Source organism: Cardiocondyla obscurior, linkage group LG22 (genome assembly GCF_019399895.1).
Source record: "Cardiocondyla obscurior isolate alpha-2009 linkage group LG22, Cobs3.1, whole genome shotgun sequence".
NCBI classification, from domain to species: Eukaryota; Metazoa; Arthropoda; class Insecta; order Hymenoptera; family Formicidae; genus Cardiocondyla; species Cardiocondyla obscurior.
The window spans coordinates 819,157-825,865 of record NC_091885.1 but is presented as its reverse complement, the minus strand read 5'-3'; the positions used below and the strand labels follow the sequence as shown (position 1 = coordinate 825,865).

The following is a 6,709-nucleotide window of genomic DNA, read 5'->3' as shown; positions in this document are numbered from 1 at the left end:
TTGGAAGGACCGGCGGTGCGCGGGACGCGGGCGCGGAACGACGGGCGGGGCCCGCCGTACTATTAATCGCGGTGAGATACGGTTCGATCTAGAGCGCGGTACGAAATTGTTATGCGTCGGTGGATCGCGGATGACGTGATGCGTTTGAGCAGGATGCACCTTGACCGGTGTCGTTTAGCCAAGAGTTCTTGGCCGAGGCGGAGATCTCTCCACCCCGTGGATCACGACGGTGCGACGGGATCTTAATGCATTTCGAGCCTTTCCGTGCCGCAGACGTAGGATCGAGAGTCCTCGAAGGAGGCGGAGTGCGCTCCACCCCACGAGCTAGTCGTGCGTACGTTTAGAGTTCGGAACTAGAGGATCGTGAGCGCCAGGATCTCCTGGCCGAGACGAAGATCGCTTTACCCCGTGGTTTCGTGCTCTAGGATCGGATGTTTGCTCGAAAGCGAACGGATCAGGACGGTCCCGCTGAGTCCTGGCGTCGACTTTTTATACATAAAAAGTGACGGCGCAGGGTTGCCGGTGCTCAGCGGGGTACGTGACGTGTCCCGACGCGTGGCGCCGAGGCCCCGGGATGCGGCGCGCTCGGAAACGACGGGTCTCGACGTCGACGGCGCGGTTCGGCGGCGCTCGAGGACGCTCGGCTAAGTCCGCGGATGGACTTAGCCACGGAACGGCTCCGCGTTGCCGTGCTATTCCGGCGTATGTAAAATATAAAGTTTGGGGCGCACCGCGCCCCGGGTCCCCGCCGGACGGTGTTGTGTCCGGCGGCCGGCCGTTGTTGTGGCTGGAACGGTGCATCGCCGGGTGCACCGTTACAAAGTCACCTAAAATTAACAAAAATTTTTAATTGTGAGTTAGCCGAAAAATTTGAGACATTATAGAATCAGGTGTTTTAGAATTTGGATGTTTATATAAATTAATAATTAACAATGAGTCCTCTTGAAAAGGAATAGAAATTCCTAAGATTTCAATAGAGGAGTGATTTAGTGAAGAAAGATTGACAATTGAAAATTTAATGTTAGATTTAACTAAAATGCAAATGCCACTTTCGCCTGGATTGACAATATCTTTTCTTATTATATTAAAACCTTTTAATGAGAATTTTTTTAAATGATTAATTAAAGTTTCCTGAATAAGAATAATCTCACATTGAGAAGCTAGTTTTCTTATTTCTGGATCCTTGCTTTGAAGACGTCTACAATTTTATTGGCAGATATCAATTTTTGAACTGCGGTTCAAATGATTATAAGCTTTCCTGTTCATTATTTAAGTTTATTATATTTAAAGGAGAAGAGCTCGTGGAGAAGGAAAATTGAGATGGGAGCGAATTATGATTGGAGAAAGACTGATTCATGAAATTACGAATAGAATTAATTACCATTTCTTCGATATTACAAAGTAAAGGGGGAAGCCAACTGTCAGTATTAAGATTTAAATTAGCAAGAGGGTCATTACAATTATCTTTAATGACTAAAGAAGACGATCTATTAATCAGAGCAATACCATTACCACTATCCATAGTGGATGTGGCGCAAGCTCCAGATTGTTTATTTAAAGGGGTAGTGTGCTTAGAAAGAACGGATCGGTTTTTAATTATATTCGTATTCTTGGCTGAGTTACGAGCCCGATGATTAGTGTCATATAAAGAAGGTTTAGATTTAGAGAAAGAATTCGGTTGAAAAGGATTAGAGTTAGGAACAGATTTATATGAAGGGAAAGGGGGGAAAGGAGGAAGAGAGGAAAAAGAAGAAGAAGAATGATTAGAAATGATTGGCGCCTTGGCAACACTGCTGTAAGAAGGAAAGAAAGAAGAAGAATTGAAATTAAAGAAAGCGTTTGCCGGATTAGATTGGCTGAAGGAATAATTAATTAAAGGATTGACATTGAATTCATTATGTGAAGCAGAGGGGTTAATTAATGGAAAATTAACAAAGTCAAAGGAGGGATTAGCACGAGCTGGCAAATTAGAATTGTATAAAGTTTTCTTAGCATCCGCAAAAGGAATATTATTTACAGATGCAAAAGCTTTAACTTTTTTATGAAAAATTATAGCGTCACAGAACATTAAAGTAGGGAGGTGAGAACCTGAGCAATTAAGGCATTTATGAGGAAGATCTTTTTGAGGACAAATAGATGGATCATCGTGCTTGACCTGATCACAATATACAGGGTGTCCCAAACAATGTGTCACTCCCAAAAACTGGGTAGAAAATTGAAATCTAAGACGAAAAGTCAAATGCAATTTTAAATTCTCAGTTTTCGAGAAAAAATTAAAATATATAAATGTATAATGTAAGAGTGACAAGGAGCTGCGCGTGAGTGAGCGCGACAGGCGAATGACTAGAAATGGCACCGTCGTCTGTCGCGCTCACTCACGCGCAACTTCTTTGTCACGCTTACGTCTATACATTTTATATATTTTAATTTTTTTCTTGAAAACTATTGAGAATTTTTAAAAATTGCATTTGACTTTTCGTCTTAGATTTCAATTTTCTACTCATAGTTTTTGGGAGCGACACATTGTTTGGGACACCCTGTATACACCTAGCCTTACTTTTACAAGCAGCACTGGCATGCCCCACTCTAAAACAGTTATAACATATACGAGTCTGATTAATGAATGGCGAAACTTCTTGCTTAACTTTATAAAAAAAATTATATTTAGGCAACTGCTGACCTCTAAATTTAATGCGAACCGACTTAGAAGGAATATACTGAACTTTATTATCTATTTTGACTTTTTTGTTAAACCTATCAATGCTTTCTACTTTAAAATGAGTGACGATATTTTCTTTAATAGATTCAAGATCATGAGACAAGGGAATGTCTTTAATTATACCAAACCTAAAAAGTTTAAAAGAAGGGATATAGGCCGTGAGGTTAGCTGCTTTCAAGACAGAATTTTTGACTAAACTGTTAGCTATTTCCGCGCTTTGTAGCTCAACCATTATTTGGTTTTTGCTAACTTTTTTAATTTCATTGACACCGGTATGAATAGATTGAGCTACCGTTTTACAAACATCAAGATAGTGTAATGAAGTGTCGCTTTCCTTGTCAGGGCGGATATAAACAAGGAACGGAGGTTCGTCGTTCACCGTGTATTTGGGTTTCAAAGGAGCATCGTCGGGGAGACAGGAGGAAGTATTTTGATCAATAAGCTGGGTTTGTGTTTTTTTTGTTGCTCGCATGATTTTTTTTTGTATGGAGCATTCTCGGTTGTCATAGAGATCTTAGAATTAGAATCAGAATCTAAAACTTGTTTTTTATTATTAAAAATGACTAATGAGTCCGAAACGGACTTGTCCAAAGCGTTAGAATTGAGGCAAGATGAAATGTTTAATTTAGGGGGAGCAAAATTAATTTTCTTACCTTTATTACTGCAGGAACCCGCTGTAGAAGACGATTTAGAAATGTCCATGTGGGACACATTAGAGTTTATATTATCACCACTCGCTTGAGAGATTAAGTTTTGGATCACTTCTAAGGGGACAGAAATATTACCAGAAGGATTGTCGTTATAGGAAGAAAGATATAAAGAAGTATGAGAATTGGGAATTGGATCAGAAGGGGAAGGATCTCCTTTACTAGCCGAGCAAGAAGTCGAAGCCTCTTGCATATTGAAATAACGCGAAATAACTACTTTGAGTGTTGCGTAAAACAGAAAAGATAGAAATTATAGAAATTGTATCTAACACAATCAAACACAAGGGCCGGCAAAACTCGGATATAACAAAACACTAACAGTTGTTCAGAGAGGTTAAATGTCCGTATCTTATCAAGTCTCGAGCAACACTCCAGTCATTTCCCGCTCACCGCTTGCCGCTCGCCGCTCCACGCGCGCTGGAGCGACAAGGAAACGCATGAGCGACAAGGAAACGCATGAGTGACAAGGAAACGCATGAGCGACAAGGAAGCTGCGAGTGAGTGAGCGCGACAGGCGAATAGCTAAAAATGGCACCGTCGTCTGTCGCGTTTACTCACCCGCATCTTCTTTGTCGCTCATGCGTTATACAAATTAATTTTTTTTTCAATAATGGTTACGAATTTTACAAATTCGTAAAGGACTTTTCGTCTCCAAATCTAATTCCCTACCCACAGTTTTTATATTCGAAGTTTTATTTCAGACACCCTGTATATCGGTGAGGAATGCACCGAGCTAATCGGCTCACCCGATCGATATAATTTCGACGCTGTGGAAGGACTCGTTCGCTGCCGAGTACTCCCCCCACGCGACTTTTTTCACTCTGTGCTTTCGTATCGCGTGCGCGGTAAACTCATGTTTGCCTTATGTTGCAGCTGTTGCGAAACAATCGCTGAAACAGAGTACACGCACGAGCGCTGTGCCGATCGTGAGTTTGAGTGTACCTGGGTAGCTTGAGAATTGCGCAAAACCATTGAGAAAGGCTGTCTTGTAAGAGCTGTAAGCGAAATTTGGCAGTACAATGTTACTCGCTACGACCCCGCCACGCGCCAAGGCGGTTTGTTCACCGATTACATAAACTGCTTTCTTCAGCTCAAACAAGAAGTCAGCGGATGGCCGAGCGAATGCGTAGACGACGAGTCTAAAGAGCGTTATCTACGCGAGTACGAAAATACCGAAGATATCACCCTCGATAAAAATAATATCGCGCGAAACCCAGGCTTACGTTCGGTTGCGAAATTATGTTTAAACTCGTTTTGGGGAAAATTCGGGCAGCGAAGCAATCTTCCGAAAACCGAGATTATAAATACCTATTAACAGCTCGCGTCTTTACTCGCAAGCAGCGAACACGAAGTAACATCGTTGCTACCCGTCAATGATGAAGTGCTTTACGTCTCGTGGCAGCTACGGGAAGAGGCAATCGCCGCCTCCACAATGACAAACGTGGTGATTGCCGCGTACACAACAGCTCAAGCGAGACTCAAATTATACGAGTATCTCGAACTACTCGACCAGCGTGTATTATATTGCGACACCGATTCCTGTATATATTTAAGTATCGGCGCTCCAAACGAGTACGAACCAACTACGGGAAATTTTCTAGGCGATATGACCGACGAGCTCGAAAGCTACGGTTGCGGGAGCTATATCACGTCGTTTGTCTTCGGGAGTTCGAAATTTTACGCGTATGTCGTTCGTACACCGGATGGGCGCACGCATGAAGTCTGCAAGATAAAAGGAATCACGCTAAATTACAGCAATTCTTTAATAGTTAATTTCAAATCTATTAAATCTTTAATATTATAAAGGGAAAACAAGCGAAGCGAGGAAGAAAATCTGACTGCGATAAATCTACGCTTTAACGCTATCCGTCGCACAGCATTTCACGACGTCGTGACTCGAACCGAAACGAAAGCCTGCGCCTCCGTATTATTAAAACGTAGATTTATCAATAAACATTTTTCTCTTCCCTACGGTTACGTAACCAAATAGCTAAATTTTATATTTAAAACAACGTTGCGAGTTTTCCGCTTTAAAATAAGAAATATTGTAAATAGGCTAATGTTACGTCAGGAAGGTTAATTTTGTTTAATTAATTAATTGGAAGGAATTCCTCGGAATGGACTTTGCCGGTAGGGTAGGAAAGTGACGTACCACCGAATTTATGTGTGATTCGAAATTTGAACCTACACAATTTTACGCGCAGATTATTATTCGGATTTCAATTGAGCGCGTAAGTGGTTCTTTTTAGAGAAAGGAAATGAATCCTTATTCTCTGGGATAGAACCAGGCGTGATTGATCGCTTAGACAGGATAATTTAGGGTAATAATAAAATAATTAAATCACGATTTTAATAACACTAAATTAAAAATTTAATTTAAAACAAATGACTCTAATTACAAAATCAAAAATAATCCATACAAAGACAAATAAACAATTTAGAAAATTCATTCAGCTCGTTTGAAATATAAAAATAATGTGAAAGTTTTTACGGAACAAATTAAATAATAAGAAAAAGGTTGTAGGCAAATGAACAGATATAATTTTAACATAACGGAGTTGAGTATTTACAGTATATACATGAGTGTAAGCGCGTGTGTGTGTGTGTGTGTAAATAACAATTAGTCTAGAGTGACCTCCTCGATTTCCACCATCCTCGCCGTGGATCTCGGGAAAACCAAGTCTATTAATCGCATCGGGGCCAGGAAAGGAAATTCCACCCCGGGATAGTAGATGAAAAAGTGAGAATCAGGATCAGATCGAGCTGCCTGAATCCTGATCTCCTCTGGCTCGAAGTGGTCAGGGCCGATGCAGAAGGCCCTTTCCGGGACAGGATCTGTCCACGGAGTACAGGCCCTGCGGAGGAGCTCCAGGAGAGGGTCTACAACCTCTCTTGGTTCTGGACGCTCCTCGAGGATCTCTCTACTCGGGACCGGAGATGGAGGTTGATCGGGGAAGTCTACTCCTGGGAGAGAGATAGAATCATCTTCGCCCAGAGAGTCGGCTTCCTCAGGTTCGACGGGAAAAGAAGATGGTGAAAGAGGAGAGGAGCAGGCTCTTGGCTCATCTCCGGGAAACCGTGGCTCGGAGACGAGGGAAGAATTCGGGGTATAAGAAGGAGTCGTGGGGCGGAATTGTTCCGATCCCGGCTCCGTGGACTAAGATGAAAAATTGAGCTCGTCGGAAGGATTCGTAATAGAGTTGTCTCGGCACTCCTCTTCTTCCGGGAAATAACCGTGTAACGGCTCCGGATCGCCGTGGATAGGAGATGGTGGCGGAGGGCC

The 6,709-nt window shown here is 42.2% G+C and overlaps 1 pseudogene; it reads left to right on the top strand.

The window, feature by feature from the left end:
* The first annotated feature begins 4,279 nt into the window (after window positions 1-4,279).
* On the top strand, window positions 4,280-5,230 carry LOC139110901 (uncharacterized; annotated as a pseudogene).
* Window positions 5,231-6,709: the final 1,479 nt, after the last annotated feature.